This window comes from Osmerus mordax, chromosome 5 (assembly GCF_038355195.1).
Source record: "Osmerus mordax isolate fOsmMor3 chromosome 5, fOsmMor3.pri, whole genome shotgun sequence".
In the NCBI taxonomy this organism is placed as follows: Eukaryota; Metazoa; Chordata; class Actinopteri; order Osmeriformes; family Osmeridae; genus Osmerus; species Osmerus mordax.
In genome coordinates, this window is record NC_090054.1 from 1,128,407 (window position 1) to 1,142,611 (window position 14,205).

General features: G+C 50.7%; 1 protein-coding gene across 19 annotated transcripts in view; it reads right to left on the reverse strand.

Annotated features, from left to right (window-relative positions):
- Nucleotides 1-14,205, reverse strand: part of LOC136942821 (neurexin-1a-like) — a 206,872-nt gene that overhangs the window by 64,617 nt on the left and 128,050 nt on the right. The gene's annotated exons all lie outside the window — the stretch shown is intronic.

Consider the following 14,205-nt stretch of genomic DNA (forward strand, 5'->3'; position numbering starts at 1 on the left):
GTTATTCTCTTACATATAGTAACATTCTGTTTCACACATACTATTTGTCTCTTACATATATTGTCATACTTTAGTATGATGGTGCATATAAGACGGTATTTTTGTGTGTGTAAGAGAGTATGCCAGTTTATGTGCAAGAGTATAATGGTGTATATGTGAGAGTATAATAGTGTATATGTGAGAGTATAATAGTGTATATGTGAGAGTATAATGGTGTATATGTGAGAGTATAATGGTGTATATGTGAGAGTATAATAGTGTATATGTGAGAGTATAATGGTGTATATGTGAGAGTATAATGGTATATATGTGAGAGTATAATGGTATATATGTGAGGTCATGGTGTGTATGTGAGAGTATAATGGTGTATACGTGAGAGTATAATGGTGTATACGTGAGAGTATAATGGTATATACGTGAGAGTATAATGGTATATATGTGAGAGTATAATGGTATATATGTGAGAGTATAATGGTATATATGTGAGGTCATGGCGTGTATGTGAGATCAAGTATGAATTAAGTCCTATACGGCCTCTCATATGTGTGTGTGTGTACAGTTGTGTGTGTGTGAATGGTGGTGTGTGTGTGTGTATAGTTGTGTGTGTGTGTGTATTCCTCCCAAGGAAGGCAGCTCCAGAATGTAGTGGTGTTCCAACACAAGTGTCCCCCTCCATCCCCTCCCCTCCCCCTCCCTCCCCTCCCAGTATATAACTGTATACAGCTCTGGTCTCCCAGTATATAACTGTATACAGCTCTGGTCTCCCAGTATATAACTGTATACAGCTCTGGTCTCCCAGTATATAACTGTATACAGCTGTGGTCTCCATGTCTCTGCAGGCTAGCTGTGTAGCTTATGACTTATTCATATCTGGCTCTTTAATAGTTTGTCAGTTGCTACGCAATAGCCTCAACCCACAGTCAGTGTGGGTCTTTTATGAACGTCAGATATGTGTGTGTGTCCTGTGTGTGTGTGTCCTCAGCTCTGGTCACCAGCATCAGGTGACAAAACCCCAGGGAGTACAGGCGCAAAGCATTGTGGTCCGCTCATGAATAAGTCATTAATTCGCCAGTAGCCATCCTGCCATTGTGAGCCAGAAGCGGTCTCAGTTCATCCAGACTGGACAGGGCCGGGATGAGAGAGCCCAAACAGGCACGCTCACTCCCAGAGCTTCCATATGCGGCTCTACCTCCCTCCCCCCTGCCTTCCTCACTCATCACTCTTCCTCCCTCGCTTCCCCTGCTCTCCCTCTGTCTTCCTCCCCCCTGCCTTCCTCACTCATCACTCTTCCTCCCTCGCTTCCCCTGCTCTCCCTCTCTGTCTTCCTCCCCCCTGCCTTCCTCACTCATCACTCTACCTCCCTCCCCCCTGCCTTCCTCACTCATCACTCTACCTCCCTCCCCCCTGCCTTCCTCACTCATCACTCTACCTCCCTCCCCCCTGCCTTCCTCACTCATCACTCTACCTCCCTCCCCCCCCTGCCTTCCTCACTCATCACTCTTCCTCCCTCGCTTCCCCTGCTCTCCCTCTCTACCTCCCTCCCCCCTGCCTTCCTCACTCATCACTCTACCTCCCTCCCCCCTGCCTTCCTCACTCATCACTCTACCTCCCTCCCCCCTGCCTTCCTCACTCATCACTCTACCTCCCTCCCCCCCCTGCCTTCCTCACTCATCACTCTTCCTCCCTCGCTTCCCCTGCTCTCCCTCTCTACCTCCCTCCCCCCTGCCTTCCTCACTCATCACTCTACCTCCCTCCCCCCTGCCTTCCTCACTCATCCCTCTACCTCCCTCCCCCCTGCCTTCCTCACTCATCACTCTACCTCCCTCCCCCCTGCCTTCCTCACTCATCCCTCTACCTCCCTCCCCCCTGCCTTCTTCACTCATCACTCTACCACCCTCCCCCCTGCCTTCCTCACTCATCACTCTACCTCCCTCCCCCCTGCCTTCCTCACTCATCACTCTACCTCCCTCCCCCCTGCCTTCCTCACTCATCACTCTACCTCCCTCCCCCCTGCCTTCCTCACTCATCACTCTTCCTCCCTCGCTTCCCCTGCTCTCCCTCTCTACCTCCCTCCCCCCTGCCTTCCTCACTCATCAATCTTCCTCCCTCGCTTCCCCTGCTCTCCCTCTGTCTTCCTCCCCCCTGCCTTCCTCACGCATCACTTCCTCCCTCGCTTCCCCTGCTCTCCCTCTCTGTCTTCCTCCCCCCTGCCTTCCTCACTCATCACTCTTCCTCCCTCGCTTCCCCTGCTCTCCCTCTCTGTCTTCCTCCCACTCCCTTCCTCTCTCTGTCTCTCCTTCCTCCCTCCCTCTCTCCTCACTTCGGCCAAGCTACCTCCTCTCCCAGGTCTCACACACACACAAAGATCTGGAGAGGTTCTGTTCCAACATTCACAAAATCTGCCCGCCCGCCTGCCCGCCTTTCTGTCTGTTTGTCTGTCTATCATGTGTGAGTACAGATGATCAGATCTTCAGCCTGTCAGTAGTGATGTGAGTTATGTAACCTCCATCAGGATGTTGTGTAAGTATGAGAAACTGCATATGTGGTTCTGATGCTGCACTGAGACTAGAGATGGCAGGAAGGCAGGCAGGCAGGCAGGCAGGCAGGCACAGACAGACAGACAGACAGACAGACAGACAGGTAGTGACATTTAATCTGTGTAATCCATGGCCTCTTGAACCAGGAACACTATCACAGCATGTATTGATCCACCTAGCAACAACTACAGCTTCCACTGCTTAGGGATATAATGTGTGTGTGTGTGTACATGTGTTGAATAAAGCAAAAACACTGGTCGTATAATAGTATCATTAGAAAACATAATTCACTACTGGTCATCATCATCATTAGTTTTAACTTCTGACAGAGCAAGAGAGGAAAGGAGGAGAGTTGAGGAGAGGGGGAGATGAGAGAGGAGGAGAGGATAAGAGGAAAGAGGGGAAAAGGAGAGGAGATGAGTGTAGAGGAGAGAAGAGAAGAGAGAGGAGACGAGTGTAGAAGGGAGGGGAAGTTTTTTGATACATGTATACACATATATATATTTGACATATATACAGTATTATGCACATCATATAAACTAAACAGGGTAAAATGTCAAATATTAAATAGTGTGCTTGAGGCTGTCACAGCTGGAGTTGTGTATTTAATAACCACATCACCACCAAACATATTGTTTAAACGAATATAAAATGTCCAAATATTTAGAGAAGGACAAGAGTTTTAATTGGTGTACTTACAATTTACACCTGACATTTCTGCATCTTTTAAATTAGTATCTATAATTATTTTTGGGAAGATTGTATTAAAAAGCACAAAACATACATTTGTGGCTTATTGTGTACACTTCAAAATACTAAGAGTGAAAGTAAATTATATAAATTGTCCTAAATTAAATGATGACTAGTGAACAGTGCCTGTGATGCAGTCGATGATCAAGATGTCAGTTAAAATACACAAACACAGATTCCCCGAAGTATAGATAGTGCATAAAATTGGTGGCCCACACACACACACACACACATTCCTGGAATTATAGATAGAGCACAGTGCCCGCGATGATGTCGGTGACACACACAGATTTCTGGAACTGCACAGTGCCTGTGATGCAGCTGGTGTTGACAGTACTTCTCCATGGTTTTGGTACCTATATTTCTCATGATCACAAATGAAATTCTCTGTTGGATTGTAAAAAGGACACCTGCAAAATATTAACTTTGCAGAGTGCCCGGTTCTCCAGCTATTCATAGGAAACTCACGACAGACCAGAGGACCAATCAGAGTGAAGGGGCTGGGATGAGTTCCCATGACAATCCCCAACTTGCCAGTTCCCGTGGCAAGATTGGGATTGTTAAAAAAAAAAATGAAATGCTGATCCAAACAACATGAATCACGACACTGCACTCCATTGGATAAAAAAAAGAACACCTGCGACATTTGGAACTTAGCAGAGTGCCCGGTGCTCGAGATAATCCTGGGATATTGTGGATAAACGCACAGTACCGGGCACAGTGGGAGTATGGGGTACCGAGGCACAGTGGGAGTATGGGGTACAGGGGCACAGTGGGAGTATGGGGTACAGGGGCACAGTGGGAGTATGGGGTACCGAGGCACAGTGGGAGTATGGGGTACAGGGGCACAGTGGGAGTATGGGGTACAGGGGCACAGTGGGAGTATGGGGTACAGGGGCACAGTGGGAGTATGGGGTACAGGGGCACAGTGGGAGTATGGGGTACCGGGCACAGTGGGAGTATGGGGTACAGGGGCACAGTGGGAGTATGGGGTACAGGGGCACAGTGGGAGTATGGGGTACAGGGGCACAGTGGGAGTATGGGGTACAGGGGCACAGTGGGAGTATGGGGTACCGGGCACAGTGGGAGTATGGGGTACCGAGGCACAGTGGGAGTATGGGGTACAGGGGCACAGTGGGAGTATGGGGTACAGGGGCACAGTGGGAGTATGGGGTACAGGGGCACAGTGGGAGTATGGGGTACCGAGGCACAGTGGGAGTATGGGGTACAGGGGCACAGTGGGAGTATGGGGTACAGGGGCACAGTGGGAGTATGGGGTACCGGGCACAGTGGGAGTATGGGGTACAGGGGCACAGTGGGAGTATGGGGTACAGGGGCACAGTGGGAGTATGGGGTACCGAGGCACAGTGGGAGTATGGGGTACAGGGGCACAGTGGGAGTATGGGGTACAGGGGCACAGTGGGAGTATGGGGTACAGGGGCACAGTGGGAGTATGGGGTACCGGGCACAGTGGGAGTATGGGGTACAGGGGCACAGTGGGAGTATGGGGTACAGGGGCACAGTGGGAGTATGGGGTACCGGGCACAGTGGCAGTATGGGGTACCGGGCACAGTGGGAGTATGGGGTACAGGGGCACAGTGGGAGTATGGGGTACCGGGCACAGTGGGAGTATGGGGTACAGGGGCACAGTGGGAGTATGGGGTACCGAGGCACAGTGGGAGTATGGGGTACCGGGCACAGTGGGAGTATGGGGTACAGGGGCACAGTGGGAGTATGGGGTACCGAGGCACAGTGGGAGTATGGGGTACAGGGGCACAGTGGGAGTATGAGGTACAGGGGCACAGTGGGAGTATGGGGTACCGAGGCACAGTGGGAGTATGGGGTACCGGGCACAGTGGGAGTATGGGGTACCGGGCACAGTGGGAGTATGGGGTACCGGGCACAGTGGGAGTATGGGGTACAGGGGCACAGTGGGAGTATGGGGTACCGAGGCACAGTGGGAGTATGGGGTACAGGGGCACAGTGGGAGTATGAGGTACAGGGGCACAGTGGGAGTATGGGGTACCGAGGCACAGTGGGAGTATGGGGTACCGGGCACAGTGGGAGTATGGGGTACCGGGCACAGTGGGAGTATGGGGTACCGGGCACAGTGGGAGTATGGGGTACCGAGGCACAGTGGGAGTATGGGGTACCGAGGCACAGTGGGAGTATGGGGTACCTGGGCCGTTGCTACGAGCCATCGGGTACATCTTGGCACACGAGAATGTTGGGTGAGGAGGGTGTCCGGTTTGGGAACCTATAAATGCATCTCTGATTTTTGCAGATGACGTGGTTTCTGTTAACTTCATCAGACCAGGATCTTCAGCACGCACTGGGATGGTATCCACACCTACAAGAATGAGGCCTTGGTTTTCTACTGGAAGATGGACGACTGGAAGATGGTGGACTGGGGGACGGTGTGGCTCTGTCTCTCTCTCGCTCCCTCTGGGTTGGGAGTGAGCAGCTGCCCCAAGCGAATGAGTTGAAGTATCTCAGGATATTGGTCACAAGTGACGGGAGGAAGGAGCATGAGATTTATAGGTGGGTCGGTGCCGAGTCAGCAGTGATGCTGGCGTACCGACCGTTATGCCAAAGAGGAAGCTTTCAATTTACCAGTCGATCTACGTTCCAACCCTCACCTACGGTCATGAGATTTCGGTAATGACCGAAAGAACCAGATTGCAGATACAAGTAGCTGAAATGAGGTTCTTCCGTAGGGTGGCTTGCCTCAGCCTTAGAGACAGGGGGAGGAGTGAGGTTCTTCCATAGGATGGCTGGGCTCAGCCTTAGAGACAGGGGGAGGATCTTGGACATCTGGAGGGAGCTTAGAGTCGAGTTGCTGCTCCTTTGCATCCAAAAGCAGGCAGTGGTTCGGTCATCTGACTAGGATGCCTCCTGGGTGCCATCCTCTGGAGGTTTTCCAGACATGTCCAACTGGAAGGAGACCCCAGGGTAGACCCAGAACTGGAAGGAGACCCCAGGGTAGACCCAGAACTGGAAGGAGACCCCAGGGTAGACCCAGAACTGGAAGGAGACTCCAGGGTAGACCCAGAACTGGAAGGAGACTCCAGGGTAGACCCAGAACTGGAAGGAGACTCCAGGGTAGACCCAGAACTGGAAGGAGACCCCAGGGTAGACCCAGAACTGGAAGGAGACTCCAGGGTAGACCCAGAACTGGAAGGAGACTCCAGGGTAGACCCAGAACTGGAAGGAGACCCCAGGGTAGACCCAGAACTGGAAGGAGACCCCAGGGTAGACCCAGAACTGGAAGGAGACTCCAGGGTAGACTCCAGGGAATATATAGCTCATCTGGCCTGGGACCGCCTCAGGATCCCTGGAAGGAGACCCCGGGGAGGAGCTTTCAGCTAGCTAGCTAACGAATACTGAGAAGCAGCTGCAGAAAAAACTGGCGACATTGCGAATGTAGCTAGCTATGTTTCCTGCGATGACACTACCCTTCCCTGTATTTTTTTCAGTCAAATTTAGCTAAGCAGGTAGCAAAATGCATTAAGACTTATCATTCACCAAGTGGTCCCTGCGTGGACTGAACCAGACTGTAGGCATTTTTGTTAACACTCGCGCGGGCTCATTCCGTTATGACATTTGTGACGTTTGTGACCGTCGCTAGCTAGCTGGTTCGTGCTAGCTGCACTTTTCTCCACAAAAACTGAAATATTTCCTAAATCGTGCAATGGAACCTTGCAGGAAGTGATAGCAATGCATTCGGGAAGAGAAGTACATTTTGACATGTTTCATGTCTACGTAGCAAACGTGAGCTGATAGCAAGCATGCTAATACAGTTCTTCTGAATTGCTAAAACACTAAATCTCATTCTCTGCACCAAATTCTCAGTGGCTTGAGTGGCCTTGTCAAATCAGTCACTCTTCTAGCAAAACCTTAAACAAGTTTAGGTAGTTAGACACCATTTGCAAGTTGCATTCACTCTGTTTAAAAACTCAAAAGATTTTCCTCACTCTTTTCTCACTTACATTTACATTTAGTCATTTAGTAGACGCTCTTATCCAGAACGACTTACAGTAAGTACAGGGACATTCTCCCCGAGGCAAGTAGGGTGAAGTGCCTTGCCCAAGAACACAACGTTATTTTCGCGTCATTTTGTCTCCTAATTACTATTTTTGTATCATTGTTGTTGCTTCAGGAGAGCAGAGGAGGGGGGAGCAGATCAGAAGAGGGGGGAGGAGAGGAGGGGGGGAGGAGAGGAGGGGGAGGAGAGGAAGGGGAGGGGGGAAGAGAGGAGGGAGAGGAGAGGAGGGGGAGGGGGGAAGAGAGGAGGGAGAGGAGAGGAGGGGGAGGAGAGGAAGGGGAGGAGTGGAGGGGGAGGAGAGGAAGGGGGAGGAGAGGAGGGGGAGGAGAGGAAGGGGGGGGAGAGGAGGGGGGAAGAGAGGAGGGAGAGGAGAGGAGGGGGAGGAGAGGAGAGGAAGGGGAGGAGAGGAGGGGGAGGAGAGGAGGGGAAGGAGAGGAGGGGGAGGAGAGGAGGGGGAGGAGAGGAGAGGAGGGGGAGGAGAGGAGAGGAGGGGGAGGAGAGGAGAGGAAGGGGAGGAGAGGAAGGGGAGGAGAGGAGAGGAGGGGGAGGAAAGGAGGGGGAGGAGAGGAGGGGAAGGAGAGGAGACCAGAAGAAGGGGGAGGAGGGGGAGGAGAGGAGGGGAGACCAGAGGAAGGGGGAGGAGAGGAGGGGGAGGAGAGGAGGGGAGACCAGAGGAAGGGGGAGGAGAGGAGGGGGAGGAGAAGAGAGAAGAGGAGAGACTGGCTCTTCCCTGCATAGCACATCACACAAGCATTCACCCAGAACACACACGCACTCAAACCACGCACACACATTTATCACACCACACACCACACACACAAACGAACAAACACAGCAGTAGATAACAAAGACACAGAAAGTGTTAGTAAGTTTGCCGATGGGACAGTGGCTGTCAGCTCTTCTTCACAAGCGCTCAACTTTCATCAAAGACATGATGAACCCAAAGGGGGATAAACTGCCAATTTGGCACCCTTCCAATCCCTTAGTGCCACATTGGAGTTATGAAAGTCTGTTGGCGAGTGTGCAGGGCCCAGACACACACACACAGAGTAGTGCTGGCTGGCCCTGGTGGTATTGTTCATGCTTATGAGCACATGGATGAACCCATAGTTTGTGTGTTGGTGTGCGTGTGTGTGTGCGTGTGTGTGCGTGTGTCAGGAGGGATCAACGATCTGGTCCCACTCTGGAGTTGTAATTACATCTGGAGCATTGGATGTCTTTCCACAAAGGATTGGGAGATGGAGGAGGAATAGAGGGAGGGATGGAGCAAAGGATGCGAAGAGGGAAGGACCTGTGGAGAGACAGGGAGAGATGGAGACACAGGGAGAGATGGAGAGACAGGGAGAGATGGAGAGAGTTGGGGATGGATGGAAAAGGTAGGGAGAGATGGAAGAAGGGAGGAGGGGATGAAAGGATAAAGCGATGGATGGAGGGGCGTGTTCCATCTCCTTGACCCCTGTGTAGCTGTAAATGTCAGACTGCTTTATTACGCTTCTGATGAGCTCATTGAACCATTTAAACTCACTGAGCCACACACACACACACACACACACACACTCTCTGACAGAGATGGAACTCAGCAGTGATCTGGTCACATCAAGGTCTTGATGCTGATGGTAACTGCTGTCTCACACTGTAGCAGGGTCATCTCCTTGGATCACCTCAGAAGAACACAATCAGCCTTATTCACACCCTCCACTGTTCTCCTCCTGCATTACAGTACAGAGGGCCCTCTCCTCTCTGCATGTCACAGTACAGAGGGCCCTCTCCTCTCTGCACGTCACAGTACAGAGGGCCCTCTCCTCTCTGCATGTCACAGTACAGAGGGCCCTCTCCTCTCTGCATGTCACAGTACAGAGGGCCCTCTCCTCTCTGCATGTACAGTACAGAGGGCCCTCTCCTCTCTGCATGTCACAGCCTCTTATCTCTCTAGCAGCTTCAGAGCGTCAGGACTGGACAGTCTCCAGCTGTTCCTTCAGGTTGTGGCGGGAGTTTCAAACAAAGGAACCTGCCATGAAGTGAACAGAAATATAATCTTTTCGTTCTTCAAGACTTCACCTTCACAAAAGTAGAAGGTGGAGATTTATGAGAGGAATCTCTGGGTGATGTTTGCTACTTTCTTTTAATATTGTTTACTTTAATGTTGTTTACTTTAATGTTGACTTTAATGTCCTCTATCTACCTCCCCTCCTCCTCCTCTATCTACCCCTCCTCCTCCTCCTCCTCTACCCACCCCTCCTTCTCTAGCTACCCCTCCACCCACTCCTCCTCCTGACTACTCCCACACCTCCTCCTCTTCCTCCTCTTTTTAGCCCTCCTTCTCCCTCCTCCTTCCCCTCCTCATTGATCTCCACCCCCTGATAGTGTGTCCAGTCTCCTTTTAATTAGATGTTTTCTCTTTATTTGTTCTCCCTCTCTTTCTTCTGTCGTCCCTCTCCTTCCCTCCATCTTATCTCCAGGATCAGTTATCTCTGAGAGCTAACAAAGGACAACAGATAGCATTGTTACCTTCTTCGCCAACACTCTCTCATTCCTCTCAGTCCCAATCTCTCTCCCACCGTATCTCTCCTCTCCCTCTCTCTCCCTTTCTCATTTGTGCTCTCCTTTCTCTTCCTCCTCCTTATTTCCCCTTCTACCTCTTCTTTTCTCTTCCTCTTTCTTGTCTCTCTCGTCTGTCTTTCTGTCCTCTCTCTCAATCTCTTATTCTCTCTTGCCCTCTATATATCTCCCACCTACTCCCTCCCCCACTCTCCTCCCTCTCTCCCCCATCTCCCTCCCTCTCTCCTCTCCTCCCCTGTGTGGATGTTTTCAGTGGCAGCAGAATGGAGTGATGGAGGAGATAGGCAGGGTATGTTTCTGGGTAATAACAGAAGAGATAAGACCTCCACAGTCTTCCCACAATGCCGTGCGAGCCCTGAGGGTCCCAGAGACATGAACACCCTGTCAGGTTTCCTGTTAGATAAGGGGGAAGAGGGAAAAGACAGGGGAGAGATAGGGAGGAGAAGGAGAGAGAGGGAGAAGGAGAGATAGGGAGGAGAAGGAGTGAGGGGGAGGACAGGGATGAGGAGAGAGAGAGGGAGAAGGAGATAGGGAAAAGGAGAGAGAGGGAGAAGGAAAGAGAGGGAGAAGGAAAGAGAAGGAAAGAGGGAGGAGGAGAGAGAGTGAGAAGGAGAGATAGGGAGTAGAAGAAGAGAGGGAGGAGGAGGGAGGAGGAGAGAGAGGAGAGAAAAGGATCTTTTCTGCTGGTGTGTCATTGGGGTTTTTCTTCATCCAGTGTCAGTCAGCGTTCCTAGAACGGTATCTGGTTACCTCTTCCTCTCCACCTCCCCCTCCTCCCGACCCTCTTCCTCCACCTCCCCCTCCTCCCGACCCTCTTTCTCCACCTCCCCCTCCTCCTCCACCTCCCCCTCCTCCCGACCCTCATCTTCCACCTCCCCCTCCTCCCGACCCTCTTCCTCCACCTCCCCCTCCTCCCGACCCTCATCTTCCACCTACCCCTCCTCCCGACCCTCTTCCTCCACTTTGTCCTCCCCCACCCTCCTCCCCTCATCTTCCACCTCCCCCTCCTCCCGACCCTCTTCCTCCACCTTCTCCTCCCTCATCCTCCACCTTCCCCTCCTCCCGATCCTCTTCCTCCTCCTCCCCCTTCCCCTCCTCCCTCCACCTAATCTGCCTCTCACTCTCTAGTCTAAACGATGGTCTCTAAGGCGATGGTCTCTAAGGCGATGTTCTCTAAGTCAGTGGTCTCTAACGCTCGGCACTGTGATGCTTCCAGTCTGCTGCCAGTATCTGTTACCGCGGAGACGGACCGTACTTCCTCTAAACCTGGTGTCCTGAAATAAAGCTGAAATGACGCCACTGAGAGGGGAAGGAGAGGGGGGTAGAGGAGAGGAAGTGTGTGTGTGGTGTAGACTGTGCTGGGTGGAATTAATTAACAATAAGTAGAAGTTCTTAGTCTGGCGCCATTACAGACTACTTTCAGGATACAGACCATAATAATACCCAGGAGAGGGGGAGGAGAGAGAGAAAAAGAGAGCGAGAGAGGGGGAGAGAGGTCTTGGACATTGGTTTCATATGTGTGAGCTCACACACACACAGTTGTGACCATAATCAATAGGATGCGAGTGTTTGGGGTCAGTTCTGACCAGAGTGGATGTATGTGCAGCAGCTGTGTGGTACTGCTACCATGCATAGACCCATCACACACTGAGGTAAGAGGACAAGACTAAACTAGGTCAGGAGAGTTAATAATCTTTTCCTCCTCTCCTCCCAACAGAACACACTGTTGGTTCTGTGACTATAGTGTGCTCAGTGTGTTCAGGGGTAGACAGATAAGGTCTTTTCAACGGCCAGTGTGTGTGTGTGTGTGTATATGTGTGTGAGATATGAGTTAACATCAGCGACACGACATTGGAACAAGATCTAGAGAGCAGATATAGATTGTTACCATGGTAACAGTTGGCACAGCAGCAAATGCAAAGAGAACGGTTGGTACATTGCTACGGCAACAGAGTGTTAGACAAACTACAGATGCAACAAACTTCATCACCTGGGGGAAGGAGGGGCCAGAGAGCCATGGTTGGCAGAAGGCTGGTGGTTGCTAAGGTGGAGTATTTGGGGTTGCTAAGGCGGGGGGCTGGTGGTTGCTAAGCTGATAGCGTGTCAGCAGAGCCAGCTCAGCACCAGCTCTGCAGCTGATTGGTCCCCAGCAGGTGTTTTAATTGGACCGTGGGGCTTAGCGTGAGATCTGGTCCCGCCCCCCAGAGACCAGGACTGTCTAGTAGCAGGTAATCAGGCACGCGATGACACACACACACACAGATAATCCTAATGCCACTGTGGCATGAATGTCATGACTCTTTCCTCTCACAGCAGAACTGGAAAAAAGTACCACAAATATTGGTACTCAATTACAAGCTCCGCTCATCACCCATCCTCTACTCTCTCCACCTCTTCTCTCCTCCTCTAACCTCTCCTCCTCTAACCTCTCCACTCCTCTTCTCCTCTCTCCACTTTTCCTCATCTCTTTTCTCCTCTTGTCTTCTCTCCACCCCTCTCTTCCCCTCCTCTCCATGTAATGTCTTGGTCCCCAGAAGATCCAGAGATGGCTCAGTTCAGTAATGTGGCCCGTGTTGAAGCATCTCCACAACAGTAATTCCTTTTGTAAATGAAATTCAAATCCATCTACTCTTCCTGACAACATTATGTAAAGCAGGGAATTAGGAGTTTAATGATTCATGCTGCAGACACATCCAGCTGGAACCTGAAGCAGAGGTAGAAACTGATCCTACTCTCTCTAGGACCTGGGGGGTCTGGGGAAGGAGGAGAGAAGAGCAATAACAGGCTTGATCACCCCCACCCCCCCTCCCTCCCTGCAGTGTGTGTGTGTGTGTGTGTGTGTGTGTGTGTGTGTGTGTGTGTGATAATGTGTGTGTGTGTGTGAGTGTATGTGTGTGTGTATGTGAGAGAGTGTGTGTGAGAGAGTGCGTTTTTGTGTGTGTGTGCGTGTGTGTGAGAGAGAGAGAGTGTGTGTGAGTGTGTGTGTGTGTGAGTGTGTGTGAGAGAGTGCGAGTGTGTGTGTGTGGCAGCATAACACCATAGGACTGATCCCCAGCTGCTGTCTACACGGTCTAACTGCTGTAGTCTACACGGTCTAACTGCTGTAGTCTACGGCCTAACTGCTGTAGTCTACACGGTCTAACTGCTGTAGTCTACACGGTCTAACTGCTGTAGTCTACACGGTGTAACTGCTGTAGTCTACACGGTCTAACTGCTGTAGTATACAGTCTAACTGCTGTAGTCTACACGGTGTAACTGCTGTAGTGTACACGGTCTAACTGCTGTAGTCTACACGGTGTAACTGCTGTAGTCTACAGTCTAACTGCTGTAGTCTACATGGTCTAACTGCTGTAGTCTACACGGTGTAACTGCTGTAGTCTACACGGTCTAACTGCTGTAGTCTACAGTCTAACTGCTGTACTCTACACAGTCTAACTGTTGTAGTCTACACGGTCTAACTGCTGTAGTCTACAGTCTAACTGCTGTAGTCTACACGGTCTAACTGCTGTAGTCTACACGGTCTAACTGCTGTAGTCTACAGTCTAACTGCTGTAGTCTACACGGTGTAACTGCTGTAGTCTACAGTCTAACTGCTGTAGTCTACACGGTCTAACTGCTGTAGTCTACACAGTGTAACTGCTGTAGTCTACACGGTCTAACTGCTGTAGTCTACACAGTGTAACTGCTGTAGTCTACACGGTCTAACTGCTGTAGTCTACACGGTGTAACTGCTGTAGTCTACACGGTCTAACTGCTGTAGTCTACAGTCTAACTGCTGTAGTCTACACGGTCTAACTTCTACCTTCAACTTCAGCTTAAAACCTACCTTTTTACCGAAGCATTCAAGTAATTTTATCTCAGAAGGGTTTTACTACTTTTATTAGTTATATTATTGTTTTTATAGATTTGCTATTTTAATTATTACTTTTATCACTTGTATTATTGTTTTTATTGATTTTATGTAAAGCACCTTAAGCTACAATTCATGTATGAAATGTGCTATATAAATAAAGTCTTACTTACTTACTTCAACTTAACAGCTGCTCCGGTACATTACATCAGATCAGCTACGTGCATGCATGCGTGTGTGAATGTGTGTGAGTGTGTGTGTTAGCGTGAGAATGCTGTTATGCTGTCGGACAGACCTGTTCTCTCCTGAGGTAGGCTTAGGGATGCAGGTGTCTCCTGCACTCCTTAGAGACCCTGTGTGAGTGAGTGTGTGTGTGTGTGTGTGAGTGTGTGAGAAAGTGTGTGTGTGTATGAGAGAGAGTGTGTGTGTAAGAGTTTGTGAGTGTGTGTCTGAGTGTGTGTGTA